This window comes from Typopeltis vanoorti, chromosome 23 (genome assembly GCF_054136105.1).
Source record: "Typopeltis vanoorti isolate ZY-2024b chromosome 23, IOZ_Tvanoo_1.0, whole genome shotgun sequence".
NCBI classification, from domain to species: Eukaryota; Metazoa; Arthropoda; class Arachnida; order Uropygi; family Thelyphonidae; genus Typopeltis; species Typopeltis vanoorti.
The window spans coordinates 16,405,995-16,425,924 of record NC_143571.1 but is presented as its reverse complement, the minus strand read 5'-3'; the positions used below and the strand labels follow the sequence as shown (position 1 = coordinate 16,425,924).

The following is a 19,930-nucleotide window of genomic DNA, read 5'->3' as shown; positions in this document are numbered from 1 at the left end:
AGTATTCACTTTTTACATAGTTATATATATCGGGATGAATATTCTAGTGTGCGGTGCACACCCACATATTATACGAGGGTGGTCTGAAAAGTTCTAGGCCTAACAATGAAAAAACAAATTTATAATTTCAAAATTATTTTTATTTTTCAACATAATCTTAAGACTAACACATTTATTCCAGCGATGCTCCAGTACCATTATCCCATCTGTAGTTCTCAGTAAGATCTGCAAAATACCTCTCTACAGCTGCAATCACCTCTTGATTCAAAGAAGAATGTTGACCAGTGCAGAAGAGTTTTTTAGTTTTGGGAAGAAATGGAAGTCAGAGGGAGCCAAATCTGGGGAATAGGATGGATGTTTCAACAGTTCATAGTGCAGATCCCTTACTTGCCCCCCCATTATCGTCGGGGCCAAGTGATAGGACCACCCGACTAATCCATTGTCTTGGAAATGTTGCATCCAAGGCGTTCTGCACATCCATGCTGAAATGGGGTGGCGCTCTGTCGTGTTGGAACCACATATGTTTGAATGTTTGCTGGAACAGGGTTCAGTAATTCTGGCAAGACCTCTTGTAAAAATGCGAGGTACGTTCTCCCATTCAGTCGTGCTGGCAGAAGGTATGGGCCAATCAAATGGTCATGTAGGTTTCCAGCTCAAACATTTATGGAGAAACTCCACTGGTACGAATGTGGACGTGACGTGCGGATTTCTGCTCTCCCTCACGTGTAAAGATGCATTCGTCAATGAATAAGACATGTGCATCAAAGTGTGGCTGCACTGCAATCTGCTGCAGGAACCACTGTGCAAAATCCACACGAGGCTGGTAATCTGCAGGTGTCAAGGCGTGCACCCTCTGTACATGTAGGGTGTAATCGTTCGTCTCCTAGAACTCTCCACACCGTCGATTGGGGCACATGTATGACACGGGAAATTGCTCGCGTGCTACATTCGGGAAGATCTGCAACTATGCGTAGAATTTCCTCTGTAACACGTGGTGTCCTCGCACTCCTCGCATACCCTGTGTCCTGCATGCCTCTGACAAAGGAGCCCATTTTGCACAGATACCGGTGCAGTCGCTGAAAGGTTTTGCGATCAGGCATGCATCTGGTTGGAAAGCTCTCATTGTACAGTCTTTGGGCTTCCCCCCTCACATTCCAGTCCGCAGCTCCGTAAATGAAATGGATGTCAGTCTTCTCCTGATTTGTGAAAGAATCCATCCTTTTTGCACTCCACGGTAGAAATAACGATGACTGCAAAAACCAGCGCTTATAAGTGTTCACCGGAAAGTGCCCTCTAGTGCTTCACCGCTTGAGTTCGGACCATTCATCGTATGAAGAAAAGTGCTTGTTTAGGTGTGTTCTATCACCCCTTAAAGTTTGGCCCAAGAGTTCTGAATCGCCCTGTATATGTATTTTTTCCTATATACATACCCATGATAAAGTTTAATTTATAAATTAGGCACAGTAAGAGATTAATTAACAATAACTAATAATAAAATAAAACTATTATAACATATTGTTATAAAAGTTATCTGAATGGAATCTTAGCACATATTTTTTTAAATTATTTTATGAAGTCTAACTTTCATCTTTTTCACTTAAAATAAAGCACTTTATGGCTTATGTTTTGCATATCCGAATTGCCAGCATCACTATTCTTGCATTTTGGGCCATTAAGTAAAATAAGGTTGATTTGGTATCACATGGTGTCAGTAATAGACTCTCATGGTATCACAGTACCATGAGAGTCTATTACTGAAAGAAAGAGCCATACAGCTTCATTTCTGTGATGTAAATTTACATAGATAGGCAAAGTTTATATTAGATCCAATATTATGTCAATGTAGATGGTTTGTAGAACCTATGATGAAAGTTTCGTAAGTTGACCTGAGAGCTTATAAGAATACAATCCTGCATCTCCAATTTGCCTTAGCTACTTAAGTATTCCAAGCTTAAGGCAACTTGAAGATGCTGAGGATTGTATTCTCGTAAGCGCTCAGGTCAACTTATGAAACTTTCATAGTTTCTACAAACATCATCATTATCAAATTCCTAACATGCATCCTCAAGCGGTATACAGGATATGATAGTACTATATGATAAACATTGCCACCAGCTTCCTATATACAATCTTCTTCCAAATCAATCTGTTACCTGTAAAGATTGCAACATTATATGTCAGATCTTATTTTTCTGTCTTCTGAGGCACCTTTTACTGTATCAATCCACCTATGTCTTGGTGTTCTTCTGGATCTTTTCCTTGCCAACCTGGCAGAGAACACTTGTTTTGTTACTCTTTCCTTTCCCATTCTGTTTAAGTGACCATACCACCTGAGATTAGCTCTGCTAACACATATTAAATTCTTTCCTAATATATTTGTTTTTAATATATTGCCACTGATGACATCTGTTCATGCCTCTAGTCTTTTTCAGGACTCATATCTGTGGTCTCTAGTCTTTCAGCAAGTGTTTTATTCCTAACCCAGCTCTCAGAAGTTAAAATTGGTTTGAACACTGTCTTGTATATAGCTAATTTAGTGTTTTTGACTAATTTCTCTCTTATTCCATATAAATTGATTTTGTTGTCTATTTCCATATTTAATTTACCATTTTCACTAAAAATCGTGCCTAATTAGCTGAAATGTTTTACTTGTTCTGTAGGTTCTCCATTTACAATGCAGTTGATATTTTCACTGCTTCTGCTTGTTTTCATTGTCTTTGTCATTGCTAACCTTCATACCAAATCTGTTACAACAGTTATTCAATTTAGTCAGAGGAATCTTGTAGACTTCGATTTCTTGTACTGTTCACACCTGTAATCTTTCTCAGGACTCATATCTGTGGTCAAGAGTTTTATTTCTAACCCAGCTCTCGAATCCATAAGTTAAAATTAGCTCGAACACTGTCTTTTATACAACTTATTTTATATTTTGACTAATTTCTCTCTTATTTCATATAAATTTATTCAGTATTTCAGATCAAATATCACCTACTCCAGCTTCCTTTCCACATTTCAGCTTTTGATGGCTTTTTCTACTCCAAGTATGGACATGTATTCCTATTGCATGCTTGGTCTGTGTTTACCACTTTGTTGTCACTGATTGTTTCATTTACCAGGTTTGCAAAGTAATTACTCCATACATCGAAGATATCTTTTTTTCCTTCAGTTTTCATGTCATCTTTATCATCTAATTCCTTTTACTGCACTCTTTCCTCCATTTCTGAGCTTTTTCAACAACCTCCAGAATATCATACCGCCTTCTTCATATTTATATACTATGTTCTTACCAAAGGCTTCCCATGACTTGTTTAGCTAGTTTTACAGTATTTAGCTTTCTTACATTTGTCTCTGTATTCTCTAACAGCACAAACTGACTTATTTGCCAGTAACGTTTGATATGCTTTTTCTTTTCCTTCACTGCCTCTTTAACTTCCTGTGTCCACCATGTAGTTCTGATTTTTCTATCTTTTCAGACAACTTCACCACATGCCTCCTTGTCTGAATCAGTCAATGTTTTTTTTTCAGAATTTGCCACTGAATCTCCAAGGTTTGGTTACTGTTCTCACTCATTTTTTTTTCTTCAATTATGTTTGTGTATTTTAGTGTACAGTTCACATCTGAGAGCTGCTCAACTTTAATTTACTATAAAACTTTCTTACATGTTCATCTTTTGATTATAAAATTCAATTTTATGATGCTCAAGACTAAATGGTGAACACCTCCAATTTCAAATCCTCTGTACACTCTAGATTGCTGCACCAGTGAGAAAACATCAATAACATAGTCATTGAGACTTTTCTTATTCCTTTCCTCTTCTCTCCATGTGAATTTGTACACATTTTCATGTTGGAACATGGTTGTTAGTAATAATCAATCCATGTCCTGAGCAGAAATCCAACAGGTGTTTGCCATTATTATTCTTTATTGTCATAGTTTATTCTACAAACATTCGGCATTTGAAATAATGTTGAATCTAATATCCACTTTGCCGATGTAATTATAAATTGTTTATTTCTGGAATTTTCCATTTAATATTTTCAGCTTGTGGTTGACTGCAGAAAGCGAACCCATGGATAAGGGAGTGACTATGCTATTTATAATTTCTATAAATAATTTAACTTTTTTGCCTATATTTACAATGGGAAACTGATGATATACTGAATGTCCTGTTTTCTACAAGAGCTTTCATGGATTATATGATTATAGTCGAATAAGGTTTGGCTTGGGCAAAATAAATAAGTAAAATGAGTTATTTCAACCTTTCTTTGGTTCAATCCAGAAAAATAATTTCATGGGTGATTACCTTTTCCAATTTCTCTGCGTATTATATAGCTGTATTTAAGTCATACCAAAATTCAGATTATCCTTATCTATCTCTCTAGTATTTGCCAATGATAATCTATCTCGCAACTAAGCATAAACCCTTCATACTTCTCACATAAACAACGCACTTGAAGCATAGCTATTGTTCATTTGACCTTTATGCTTTCCATATATAAAATTATATTAATTGATAAATTGAAATATTCATAGTTCTCCTACAATTAATTGCACTGGACCAATGAAGATGAGCACTGATGCTCTATGCACTCTTAAACTTTCATACATGAATAAAAATGCAAATAATACCATCAAATTAACGAATTTTGAAGCGCAGGTTGCATAAGCTATATGATAGCACACCCAACCTAAATGGGCACTTGTTGCCTCTGACATGCATGCGTTTGTGATCAGAATTATTGGGCTTTCTCAAATCCTATGTTCTTGACATAAATTTATTTTTGTCAGCAGTTCTGTTTCATCAATAATAGACCTCTCACAAATGTTTAGTATTTTGATGAATAGGTGCAATCCACTTACACTTAGGATGCAGTTTTATTCAGCAACAAATGAATTATTACTCACTACATCTATTCTTTCTGAAGATGGGAATGAAAATCTTACTATAATGTAAGAAAATGTCTGATCTACAACAGACACTAGACTGCAGTAGCAAGAAAGTTTTATTGTATCTCATGTATCAGTAAACACTGCAGACACTTACAATATGTATTGTCTTAGGAAAAGTTAGTGTAATTAGAGATGTAATGAAAGTCGCATGCATATGTGCAATCGTAACAATTTTATGGAAGCACCAAACACTGTATGTAACTTAAATATGTTTGTCCTAATATCTTTCAAATTTTTGGTTGTTGGAAATATGTGGTAACGCCTTTTCATAATGCAATCAGTGGATGTAGAAAGCAGGCGAGTTTTTTAAGCAAATTACCATATATGCACATCTATTTTATATGAAACTTAATCAGTTTGAGTTGCATTTAAGATTTTCAATATCATTGACATTTCACAAATGCTAATTTTACAAATGAAATTCTACCAAAAAAAAAGATGCAATTAACATTTCAAAATGCAGTATCTGCACATGTGGACGCTGTCTGGCAACAATGTGTTAATTACCTGACATTTCATCCTTCATATTAAGGTAATTTAAAGCACACAGAGAAATAAATTGCACGTCAAAGAGTATTCAAAGTTTAGTTGCATCTTTTTCAAGAAAATGCAAGTAAATGCTACAACATCAGTGATGGCCTAATCAGTTTTTAAAATATATGCTGAGGATTATGCATGGAATATTTAATTACCACAGTCCTAGTCTGGTTATAGTATATTGAAAAGAGCTTAAAAGTTCTTCCTACTATATGTATTGTCACTTGATCTTACATAATTAGTATTATTTATTCGTCCCTAGACAGAGGGATGAATTCCAGATTGGAGTAGAGCTCTTATAATACCTATAAACAAAAAAAGGGAAATAAAACTGAATGTGAGAATTGAAGTATTTCTCTGCTGAGTGTTCCTGGTAAAATCTATGCAAGTATACTTAAGAAATAGTTGAGAAGTATTGTGGGAAAGAAGCATGATAAAAAAACTAGCTGGATGCAGACCAAATAGAGGCTTTCTGGATCAGATTTTCACTTAGACAAATTGTTGAGAAATCATGGGAATTTAACAAAGATCTGTATTTAAGTTTTGTTGATCTGGAAAAGGCATATGACAAGGTGCGAAGAGAAAAGTATTCAGGACCCTACAGTTGTATGGTGTCAGGCATATCAAGCAATACTTATTTGAGTTCTTCTAAGTCAACAGTTTGAATTAAAGTACAAGAAGATGGTTTAACGTTAAATCTGATGTCAGACAAGGATGTACATTATCCCCTCTGTTGTTCGTTATCTATATGGATCACATTATGAAGGAAAGTGGTATTAAAAGTGATATCAAAATTGGAGATGTTAATGTTAGTTCTTTGCTTTAATTTATGTGGATGATGTTATACTTCTAAATAAATCCACTATAAGTATGCAAGATTCCCTGACTAAATTCAATAACTATTGTAATAGATATGGTATGAAGATCAGCAATAACAAGACAAAGGCAATGAAAATAGGCAGAAGCATTGAAAATATCAACATTTCAGCTACTTAGGCACGATTTTTAGTGAAGATGGTAAATTAAATATGGAAATGGACAACAGAATCAATAAAGTTGCTATGGTAGGAAGTCAACTGAATAAATTTATATGGAATAAGAGAGAAATTAATCAAAACACTAAATTAAACACTAAAACACTGTATACAAGACGGTGTTCAAGCCCAATTTTAACTTATGGATCTGAGAGCTGGGTTAGAAATAAAACACTTGACCAAAGACTAGAGACCATAGACATGAGAGTCCTGAGAAAGATTAGTGGCGTGAACAGATGGCATCAATGGCAATATCATATTAAAAACGAGGATATTAGAAAAGAACTTGACATTGTCAGCATCCAGGAATGCGTTAGCAGAGCTAATCTCAGGTGGTATGGTCACTTAAATAGAATGGGAGAGGAAAGATTAGCAAAACAAGTGTTCTCTCCCAGATTGGCAGGAAAAAGACCCAGAAGAAGACCAAGATATAGATGGACTGATATGGTAAAAAGTGCCTTAGAAGATAGAAATATAAGATCTGATAATGTTGGAGTCTTGACAGGTAACACTGATTTGGAGGAAAATTGTAGATAGGAAGTTAGTAATGATGTAAATTTTTCATGTAGTACTATCATATTCTGTACCTCCCCTTAAGGGTGCATGTCAGGAATTTGATGTTTTGCTAAATTTATTAACATATTGGCGAATTTTTAGTATTATAAAATATTTGTAAGTATGGAGTTCTGTGTTCGTTAAATGAATCACTGTTGCAATTTATTACCTGGTGCAGTGTTTGTAAGTAGTAATAGTTCATATCTTAGAAGTTCATAAGTAGAGGTTTGTCTGTACTCAATAAATGATTAGTAAATTGTGACACAACTGCCCATTTCACGATGTCGTAATCAGTAAGCAATTCGTCAAAAGGGCAAATCCTCCTTCCCCGTGCTAAGTTTTCCTGTACTTTGAATGGCAGAAGATGTTACCTAAGAAATACAGTCATGGAATCGCTACTATCCTGTCCTTTTTACTACAACTGTTGAGCAACATACCCCAGATTTCTCTACTTTAAAATCTAGATTGTCTTAGATACCGTATATGTTGACGTATAAGATGGGGTCTAAATTTTAGGCTATTTTTAGGTTTTAAGTTTGTCGGCTGTATAAGATGACCCCCCGTCCATTTCTTCTTTCTTGTATTAATGCAACGTTAGGTATTGTTATTATATCCATTATTTTTATATCTATGCATATCCATTAATTATGGGTAGATAATGTGTGGAACACGTGACCAGGCAGTATAATCAAGAAACACAGTTTATTAGTATGGAATATGTTTTGTAGTCATTTAACTGAGATTACTAAAAGTCTTCTGGAAAAAAAATAACACAATATTGCTGTTATACCAGGTGGTTTATCTTCTATATTGCAACCATCTGTTAACAAACCATCTAAAGATCACATGCAAGAAGAGTGGAATAATTGGATGTTGACTGGTGAAAAATCATTTACAAACAGTGGATCTATGCGCGCTGCATCGCTTGATATGTTGTGCAATTTTGTGATCAAAGCATGGAATAAAGTAAAAGTAGAGATTGTAATAAAATCATTTAAAAAGTGTGGTATCTCTAATCTTAAGGATAGTACGGAAGATGATTTGTTGTGGGACACTGACAATGAAAATGAAATCAATTCACCGGATTCGAACTGGGATCCATATGACGATCATTTAAACAGTGAATCTGAAGAACTATTTTCAACAGATGAAGAAAATTAACATGAAAATTGTGGTTAATAATTATTTATTTTTTAAGACTTACGTTTATTGTAATATTTTAAATAAATTTATGTAACAAAAATTAATCTGATTTGTTTATAAACACTGCCTATTTTCTTATATAATGATGTATTGTCACTACCTAAATGTTCATCCAAGAAGGTAAGCTTCCCTTTTTATACCTCCATATGAGATAACTCATGATTTCGCAAGTTTTTTTTGTAGTATTTGAGTCGTCTTATACGCTGACATATATGGTATGTTGAATATTTTATTTGTCCCTTCAGCTGCAACTTTAGGCATTTTCCTTAAGCACCTGGATAAATACATGCATACAATTTGCCACCATTGAAATTGAAAACCACAATACACATTTCTGGTGTTTTTTGTTTTTTTTTATAATGTTGGGCCCATATACGAGAGGTTGGTTGGTCAATCTATAGTATGTTAGTACCATATATTGGTGGTGGGTTGGGAAAGGAGAAACTTGTTTACATTTGATTTAAATGCCTGTATGTTGTATTCCTTCAGAAATACGTCAGGGGAAGACTGTTCCACAATATTGCAGTAGCAGGGATGAATGACGAGGAAAAGAAACTTGTTCTGTGGGTTTCAAGGTGTACTGTGAAAGGCTGTTGGGTCAGCTGTACGTGTTCCAATGGGCTTAGTACAGAGTGGGGGAATTATTGATGCTGTTTCAGATGAACATTTCCCATGGAAATATTTATAGAATATACAGATTGCAGAGACCAAGCATCTCTGTGAAAGTGAGTTGGTGAGAGATGGGTCATTTATTAGTCTAATTGCTCTCCTCTGTATTGAGTCGAGCATTTTGAGGGAGATTTTAGGAGCTCCACTCCAGATGTGAGAGCAGTATTTGATAGCTGGGTGGATTTGTGATTTGTATAATGTTAACAGCTGTTTATAGGCGAAGTTTAGTGTTTATGCCAGGAGAGGTTTGATCTCAGGGTAATTCCGAGAAGAGAAATTTCATCTTGTCTGATGGGAATTTGAGTGTTATCAAAAACAATGCTGGGGGAAAATGGTTCTCTTTTGTGAGTAATTAGAACTGGGTTTTACTAGTATTGAAGTTGACAAGGTTATCTGAGCCCCATTGGTGGATCGCTTGGAGGTCGGAATTAAGGGCAGTGGTGGTTCATGCTCTGTGGGTTGAAATGAGTTGTGTAGAATAGGATTTGTTAAATGAAAGGGAGGAATGTAATATGCTGTCATCTGCAAAACTTGTATTGGGTTAGAGGTCAACTGAAGTAGGTCATTGATATATATGTGTGCACTTATCTTGAATAATAATGTTCATAATTTTAATACTGATGCCATTTGTTCATCCTTCTAATTTGCCTTAAAGCTCTTATAATCTACGATTGAGAGCTCAAAGTTAACTGTAAAAACTGTTAACTAATTTCTCTTATTCCATGAATTCATTCAGCTTGCTTATCCACCGTACCAGCTTTATTTGGTCATGCCCCTCTATATTAAAATCAAATATGGAAAATGCCATCTTTATTAAAATTTGCCCATAGCTAAAATGTTACACTTGTTCCATCGGTTATCTGTTGAGAATGCAGTTATTTTTCATATTGCTAGTTTTTATAGTTTTTTGTATGTTTACTTTCATACCAAATTCCTTGTTAAAATTTATTTACCATTTATCCAGAATACTTGAAGACCTTGTACTAAACTTTAGGAGCATAACATCTGCATTAAGTAAATAGTTGAACTCAGTATAATTTTGATATCGTTTGATATTAATTTGATAATATAATCACTACTTTATCTACTTCTGTCAACATCAGCACACATTAAGCTATTCTTCCATAGTTACTTTTCCTCTTACTTGCCACATAATGAAAACTCTTTGGGATTTCATTTGGTTTGCTTAAGTAGTTTCTTCTTGTAATTTGCCTTTCTTACCATGCCAGTCACTTTTCTTCCATGACCTCTTGTACTGTTCATGAGCTTGCTGGTCACCCTTCTCCTTATATACCCTCCACAACAGTTTCTTTTATTGCAGCTTATGCTTAATGATACTACTTATCTAGTTTCTACCTGATTTACCTCATCTCCAGTATACAATGTAAATTATTAAGCATTGTCTAGAGAGAGAGAGGCCCCTTATCTCTCATGCACTACTAACATCCTTCCCTTGCAGAACTTTATCCCATGGCACAGCTTCAAGCTTCTTCCTAAGTTTGTTGTAATCATCAAATTATAATTTGTAACATGCTTTGGTTACACATTGTTCAGCCTAATTTTGACTACTAAAAATTGTCATTACAGTATGCAGCATTAAACAACATACCTTGGGAATAGATCACTACAATTCATTAGCAATTCTACATAAGTTTTTTTAATTTTTTTTTTATAATATATATATTATTAGGCTTTAGTATTGTGTTCTTTATTTCTGTCATAATGAACACTTTCTATAAACAGGCAGTGGTCATTCTGAAAGTACAAGTAATTATTTGTATTTAAACGTTTTTAACATGTTGTGAAGTAGGTCTATAAAGATGTGAAACACTATGAACTGTTAACATTTTGTGATTGGAAAACATGCTTATATCCATATTTTGCCCAACTCCATAGTACATTTACCACCATTAATCTAGTAATTTCTTGTCTTTAACTTGGGAGAACTGTAATTAAAACTTACTTGCACTATGTGCTTATTAATTGTCAGATAACTTGTCTTGTATTTTTTATACATTTGTGATTCAGTTAGAAGCCTAACGTATTTGAATGCGTTGGTGAGCTATAAGTCTTAAATTTCTCTTTTGGCAGTCAAAATCTCAACAAATATTTTCAGTTCTAAGTGAGGGATGATTAGAAAAATCATGCCTTCTCAGCAGAATACACAAACTTACATAACAGTCTGACAGCCTCTGCATTTCATGAGAAGCAAGGTTTATTACATGTTTGTGCAAAAGAACTGGATTCATTTATGTTTAGGCTGAAATTCTATGTGAAAGGACTTGAATGTTAAGAAGTGAGCACTTCATGAATGTACCTGGACAAATACTGTTTATTTGTTCCAAAATAAACAATGAATGGCATTTGTCTAGATAAAAGCTTGGAAAAATTTCTAGAACAATTTTGAAAGGACCGAGGCTTAAATTGGTCATTGATGCAGCATATGTAATATGCTGGAATAATTTGCTCACAAATCAGGACTTTTGTTTTTATATATATTTAAAATTTTTTGTTGTTCAGCCAAATTGGCTAAGTCTTTCACATGTTTGTATAATTTGAGTCTCAGCTCAGGAACGAAACTACAGGAATGGAAGGAATGTATGATAGTTCCATTGTACAAGGCTGGTGCAAAAACTGATGTGTAACTACCAACCTACCAGTCTCTAGTGTGGTAGTGAAGATTTTAGAGAAGTTTGTAAGAACTTGCATACAGAAATGGGTAGACAAACAAGCTATACTCTGCAAGGAGCAGTATGGATTTACTAAAGGCCATGTTTTAGCAATTTGCTCATGGTTTATAACAATGTTATAGCCTAGGTGGATAAAGAGAATGGATATACTATGTAATGTTGGATTTTTCTAAGGCATTCGATAGGATAGCACACAAAAGGCTGTTGTATAAACTGGAGAACATAGGATTGGAATATAAACTCTTGACTTGGATCAGGGGCTGCTTGATAGACATATCAAAAAGTGGTATGCAGTGAGTGTGAATCTGCCAGATTTAAGGTGATGAGTGGTGTACCTCAAGGTTCAGTCTTTGGGCCACTTTTTGTTCAATCTGTACATTGCCATCAGACAGGGTCTAAATCTGATGTGCAATTGTTTGCTGGTGATGCAAAGATATGCAAGGCAGTTGGGGATGCTACTGATATTCAGCAGTTATTTGAATAGGCTGGAGATTTCAGCAAACGAAAATGACTGTCAGTTTAATGTAAGTAAAGTTCTGCACTTTGGCATGATTAGAGTTCCAGTGGCATGTTATATTAATGTGAGGTTATGCTACAATGTCTACCTTTTGTTTCCATGACTATAGCAAGGATTTTAACTCTGTAGATCATGTGAAACTGTGGAATGTGTTAAGAACAATGGGAGTACCAGAGCATTTCATTATTCTTCTGAGGAATCTTTATGAACAAGAAGCTACTTGTCCGAACAGATCTTGGAGAAACTGAGTATAGGTATACAGGTATACCTCGATTAACGGAGGATGCATTCCATGAAATTACTTTAAGCGAAACTTCGTTCTCAGCAATAAAAATACTGTGGCCATAATAGGGATACGTTCATACATAAAGAAAATGAAAGACTTCTTTTGGAAAAAAGAAAAGTTTTATTAAATAAAAAGTCAGTATTACATACCAAACAAAGATAATCACGACAATTTAAAATGCGAATCTAAAGTTGGTTTTTTTTTTAACAATTGCCTATTTGGATTTATTGCATTTAACACTGATCGCTTAACGATAACACTTCTTCCTAAATGGATCATTTTCACTGAAAAAATGTAAAATGTTTTCAATGTCATTCAAGCACCTTTTTAAATCTTTGGTTGCTAACACTTTTTCAGTGGGAACTTCTTTAATTTTGTCTTTGTTTTCTTTGGCTTTGTTGCTAACAAGTTTTTCTAAATCTTCTACTGAAAAACTATCTTCTGCATTCAATAAATTTCTTACATCCTCTTTGACATTTTCAAAACCTATTGATTGTGCCATCTGGATAACTTCATTTCTAATCTCTTGAATGTTATTTTCTTTTTCTAGTACAATAATTTGTACTAGAAAAAATTTGTACTTGGAAAGAAATCACTCAGAAATATGGAGTTTGAGTGACTTCTTTCCAAGAGCTATGAATGTTTTCATTTGCATCTTTAATGGTGTAGTTTTTCCAAAAAGTTTTAATTGACATTTGCTCTATCTTCTAGTTCAATTAAATTACTTAATGTACCAAGCAGATAATAAGCTTTAAATGTTGCTATTACTCCCTGGTCCATCATTTGAATCAAGGAAGTTGTGTTTGCTGGAAGAAAGATAACTTTGACAGGAATGCATGTGTCTAACGTATTAAGATCAGTAGGATGTCCCGGAGCGTTGTCCAACAACAAAAGAGCTTTTTCTTCATAATTATTTCTTTGGCAATACCAGTTTCACTACTGGACAAAAATGGTTAACAAACCAACCAGTAAATAACTCCTTGGTAATCCACGTTTTTCTATTAGCTTTCCATATTACAGATAAATTAGTTTTTATGCTACCTTTTAACACCCTCGGATTTTCCAAATGGTAAACTGATAACAATTTTAATTTAAAATTACCAGAGGCATTTGATCCAAAGAGTAACGTTAAATGGTCTTTGGCTGCTTTGAACCCAGCTGCTGATTTTTCTTTAATAGAAATGAAGTTGATGGTAGCTGTTTCCAGAACAAATTACTTTCATCAACATTGAATTCCAAATTTGGTGAAAATTTTTCACGTTCAATTATTTCCTTTGGTTTTTCTGGAAACTTATTCACAGCTTCAACATCTGTGCTTGCAGCTTCTGATAATTTTACACAATGAATTCTGGCCCATTTTTAAATTTCTCAAACCAACCATGAGAATCCACAAAATTTTCCACAATTTCTTCAGTTTGTTTAGATTTCAGGTGATTCAACAAAAAAATGCTTTTTCTTGAATCACTATTTAAGTTAAAGTCTTGTGACATGTCATCTATCCACAGACTTCCATTTTTTCTAAAATTGGACTCCTTAAACGAGTTAATTTTGCTGCTGTAACATATGTACAATTCTGAGCAAACTGTTTTATTTTTTCTGATTGACTAAGTATGGTTGTTAAAGTTGACTGTACTAATCCTAAAGAATGTGCCACAGTGGATTTTCTTTCACCCCTTTCATTGCATTGTACGATATTTAATTTAGTTTCTAAAGAAATTGCTTTTCTTTTTCCTTGATTCTGACATTTTAACTAAATGGGTAGAAAAACAAAATATTAATTAATATTTACAAAATCTACATTAATGCTATCAGAGAACATGCATCATTTATTGCAATGCACCACAATGAAACCCTACGAAGTGTAAGCAATGACTAAATTAACGGATGACATGTGAAACTGTTAAAACAGACACACCCACAGCTTTGGAGTACGTGACGAGTCGCTGTCATTCACCAATCGGATGATTGCCGGGCATTGACTTAAAATTTTAATATTTTTATGTAAAATGGGGCTTGAAATTGTGGACTTCGTTACCAGAGGTAATGTTAACCGAGGTATACCTGTACTTCACAATAGATAAAGGGGTGCGACAAGGATGTATTTTATCTCCATACCTGTTTAACTTGTACAGTGAATACGTTTTAAGAATGGCAGGATTGGAGAAGTCTTAAGTTGTAATTAAAATTGGTGGAAGAAATATTAATAATTTGAGGTATGCAATGATACCACCTTGCTAACAGGATGCAACGATTTGGAGGAACTTATTATGAAAGTTAAAGAAGAAAGTGCTAAATATGGTCTTAAACTTAATCTCAAAAAGACAAGTTATGGCAACATGTGAACTTAATGATTTTGAAGTAGATGTGGAGAAAATGGAAGCAGTTAACAATTTTGTGCTCCTACGATCCTGAGTTGATAAAGATGGTTGTTGTACTGAAGAAGTTAGAAGATTACTTGAAAAGAAAGCAGTGGTATTCTATGTGGTACTGTATGGATGTGAAAGTTGGATCCTGAGAAAGAAGGAAGATAGAAACATTTGAATTATGGGTTTAGAGACGCTTACTAAGAATACCATGGACTCTAATAAAGCAAACCAATAAATCAGTGATAGACAGAATAAAGCCAGGCTGCTTCCTCGAAGCTGTGATCATCAAGCAAATAACAGTCTGGAGAAGATGATGATGCTTGCTAGTTCATGGAAGCAGGAGAAGAGGAAGACCAAGAATTAAATGGCCAGATGGAGTTAAAGAAGCAACTGAAATGCACTTAGAAATTCTGAAAGATATGGTCAGGGACAGATCTGAATGGAGAATGTATGTTCATAGAATCACCAGGAGTCGAAACGACTCGATGGAACATACCAACAATGCTACAAGAAACTGAGGAGGCAAAGGATCTTGGCATATTGGTGGATAGGAATTTGAAGTTCAAAGGTCACATAGCAAAAGTTGCAAATACAATTCAGAGGATAATTGCAATGTAGAAGCAGACCTTGACGTGTAAGGATGAGGAAGTCGTTTTGCCTCTTCGTAAGGCTTGGATAAGACTATACCTGGATTATTGGGTGCAGGTTTGGTCTCCTGGGTTCCAAGGGGACCCAGGAGACCTTCTTTGCAGCCTTTCCCCAGGAAGCTGGGGAAAGGCTGCAAAGAAGAGTTACTTTTATATCTGGATTGTATTGAGATGAGGGCAGATTGTATGTGGATTATAGACTAGTTAACAAGAGAAAGAGGGGGGTGATATGATAAGTCTAAACTTTTGAATCGGTGTTATAGGATATCATCTAATAATGAAATTTTTTTTCGTTATATGTTAGGTGGGGAGAGAACAGGGGGCATCCATGGAAGTTAAATTTATTTGTAGTCAAGAAAGAGATAAGAGCTAGGTTTTTCTCCCAGAGAGCAGTGAGTGGAATAGTTTGCGTTAGGGGTTTCCTTGAGTGCATCTGATGTGAATGAATTTAAGGTATGATTGCTTGTGTGAGTGATTTATAGTCTCCCTCGATGAGTCCTTGACTCTCTCTGGAGGTCTCAGATAATAATAATAAATTTTTATTTTTTCAAACTGTTATTCTTTACCTGGCATTTTCATTTTCTCTTGATTAGTAGAAGTGAAGTTAGTATTAACAAGATGAATATTAATAAAACTTAACATGCAGTAAAAAAAGTTGAAAAGCATCTCTAAAAGAATTTTCTTGAAGCAATCCACTTTAAAGTGGAGAAAGCACATTGTGCAGTGCAGTAAATTGGGAATCATTTTAGAGGTAGAAAAATTTTCCTAGTATTTCTTAGGGAAATAGTCGAATTTTATCCTTCACCTTGAATACAGGCAAACCCCACTTTAATACTGGACCTATCAGTCTTTATGTATCATACAACAGCTTTTATATAAAACATGGGTTTCTATGCTTTAAATTGAGATCATTAAATGAATGTGTGTGTGTGGGGGGGGGTAATCTGGAAAGTTTTGATGAACACCTAAAACAAAAATTAATTTTGCTTTATTATATATCCTAAAAGAAAAGGAACAAATTATTACAATTTGAAACATGGAGGTTAAAGAGTTTTAAAATATTCTTTCATTTGGTTATATCAGTTCTTTAATATTTTTGTGCTAGGTGTGTATCAGAACTTTCCAGTGCCTCTCGTATATTATGTTTAAGCAAAAAAAAAAAAAAAAAAAATCTTTCCTGAATTTTCTTTTGACCTGATTGTCATTCATATCAAACTCCCAGGATAAAACCCTGTTAAAAAGTGATATATTTTTGCTATATTTAATGTTTGGTAGCTATTAGACATTTTGTTCATTTTTAACAATTGGGTTTTGTGATCATAATATTGAAATAGCAATGTAGCTAATATCATTTAATCAGGATTTACTCTTTTTTGCTTCAGTGCCTATATATTTGGGAAAATGAAAAATTATACATTTTTCATTTTCTCACCCACTAAAGTTTGTGTAACTAGAGTACATTAGTACTGTTTCTTTTATTTTATATTTTTTGCATAATCTGAACTTCCTGTTCTAAAAGCTAAACATTCAAACTTTTCAGGCCTCCAATAGTTCTAAAAGCTAAACATTCAAACTTTTCAGGCCTCCAATAAGTAGGATGGTCGTCATGCACTTGGTAATACAATTCCTCTTCCATCCAGTCCTGTTGGCTATATGCTAAAAAAGCAGTTATTGTTTTTAATAAAATTTCATTAATAATATCTAACAGAAAACTAAGATTTGACCAGTGGCAGCCATCTCTTAACTATCAAATTCTAAGCATTTCTGCTAAGACAACAAAACAGTTGATGAATATTTCCTTTCTTTTATCTATATATAGGGCAAATATGAACTAGTATATACAAAAGTATGTGCTATCATTTAAAACCAAACCATGAAAACATAAAACTACAGGATAATTCATATAGTGCAGTGCTTATAAGATGTTTAATTCAAAATCAGTGTATAAAATATGAATTCTTTAAATATTGAGTAACATTCAAATATGTAACTGTTAAGTAAATGATTCACAAATGCTTATCCACTTGCTCATGGGTTTAGGAAACTGTGCTTTTATACAAATATAATTATATACAGGTAACCCTCATATAACGCGGTATTTAAACAATGTGGTTTCAATATAACGTGGTCTACAAATTGTAGTAACCCTTTATCTTTTCATATATTTTTCACTGCGCGACTTAAAAATCAAATTTTATCTTCGTTAATTTTGTGTCTGCCCGTATTGAATAGGTAGTTATCAGTAGTGAATTTATATTAGAGGAAATACCCTTTAGCACGCATGTATGTCAATTGTATATTGTATAAAGTATTTATTGTTAAAAATTGTCTTCGTTTTCTGCCAGGAAAGCATATTAAAAATCACAAGTGTGTTATCTCAAGCTGAGCACTTTATTTTCTGGTGAGTTACATAATTGATATGTAATGCTTTTTATGTAAAAAAAATTATTTTTATAGAGCCACAAATTGCATGGAAAGGGGAAAAAATGAATATTGAAAAGAAAATTCGTCTCGAAGAAAATAAATTAAAATCATGGATCAGTTGAAAAATGGAGAAAAACCAGTGGTTGTAAGGGCTTTGAATTTAAATGAATTAACAATTCAAACAAAATGAACATAAAATCCGAGAAATTGTTTATTGCTGGGTCAACGGTAAGTGCAAAGCTCGTTGCTCGTGTACGCAATTTTCTAAGAGAAAAATTAAGAAATCTCTAATGATTTGGAAAGAAGATGCACTCAAAAAAAAATTCCTTTGGATGGAAATCTTATTAAACAAAAAACTCGGAATTTATAATGCAGACCAGGTGTTCAATGCTGATGAATCCAGGTTATATTGGGGGAAAATGCCAAAACGCACCTATATTTCGAAAAATGAGATATCACTCCTGGATTCGAAGTTTCCAAAGACAAAATTACTCTACTGTTTTGTAGTAATGCATCAGGTGATTACATGACAAAACTAATGTTTATTAACCGATCCTCATGCCCTCGAAAGATTAAAATATGCATTTTATTTTGGCTAAAGCATTATGTGCAATGAAGTTTAAGTGCAATTTGTAATTTTTATACTATGTATTTGTTTCATAGTTTGTTTTTTTAACTTACATGAATTACCTGAATTAAACAAAAATATTTTTTGTTGGATATGTCGTTGTTTATATAATTTTTTTTTAAGAAAACTGATTTCGGAACATAACCCTACTTTTTGTATGTGATCAGAGTCTCGCATAACGCGGCATTTCTATGGAACCTAACATCCGCGTTATACGAGGGTTACCTGTATTTATGAAGAGGAAAATTCAAGAACTCAAACTGAGTTTAAACTTTTGTTTTTAAATGAACAAGATTCCAGTATAGGTGCTGTTTGTTTTACTGGTTAGTTATTTCTCAACAAATCTTTCTCCCTTATAAGTTTTTTTTTTTTCTCCAACATTAAACGAGAATATCATCAATGTGAGCTCGCATGTCCAGTTCTCAACATTTGAATAAATATCTGTTCACACCTATTCTTTCTTTACTTAAATGTGTTAGTCCCCTCTCTTAGTTACTGGTTTCTAATATACTGAAACTAACCTTTATTTTTATATATTTCCTGGTGAAGTTGAGCTTTAATCAAAAATAATTGATCCAATGTAGATGCATTAAACATTCAGACAAGTTTTTTTTTTGCAAGAAAATTGAATACATTTTTCATTTTGATTGATGCAGTTTGTCAATTCCATTTGGAAAGACTACATTCTAGCTTTTGTTGCATCTAATTCATTATTTGTGGCACCATTGGAGCAAATGATGATGGTTAAAGTATTATCCTTCATAATTTTTAAAGTTCTTGACCCAAAGTACTTAATAACAAACATATGCTAAAACCATCTTGTATATATAGGATCCTTCCTTTTGTCTAGCATTTGATAATGTAGATGGCTCTTCTTACAAACAGATAGCAAACTCACCATTCTGTGTCACAGGTAAATTTTTCCCTATTTAAAAATTATTCATTTCAATGGCACATTGAAACACTCTTTTGCATAGGATTAAATGGAAGTAAAACTACAGTTCTACATTACTGGGACACTATTTTCGAAGTCTGTATCCACATACCACTCCCCAGAACTCAGTAAATATGGCTGAATTACTGTACCAAAAAATATGGAGGTGTTAAAATCCATACTCAGTTCTGTTAATTTAATTTGATTAAATTAAAATGAACTGTTTAATAAAGGCAAACTTTTGCATGTTGTGCACCTTTCATCAGTCATAACTGTTGTAATGTGTCATCTTTATTCTTTTTGAACATTTATCCTTGTTTAATCACAACTGCAGATAAATTTCTTTATTGCTATAGTATTTTCAAAACAATTCCTTTGTAGGAAATAGTGTATTCAAATCATTGGTATGAGCCTTGCAATTTGTTTGCAACTTAAGTGAATAAGAAAATTCCTATGAAAAATGCTGTCTTAATGTAGTGTTTTTTTCCAT

General features: G+C 33.8%; 1 protein-coding gene across 3 annotated transcripts in view; it reads left to right on the top strand.

Moving 5' to 3' along the window:
• The window catches only part of LOC150093655 (uncharacterized), a 234,499-nt gene that overhangs the window by 199,811 nt on the left and 14,758 nt on the right, over positions 1-19,930 (top strand). The gene's annotated exons all lie outside the window — the stretch shown is intronic.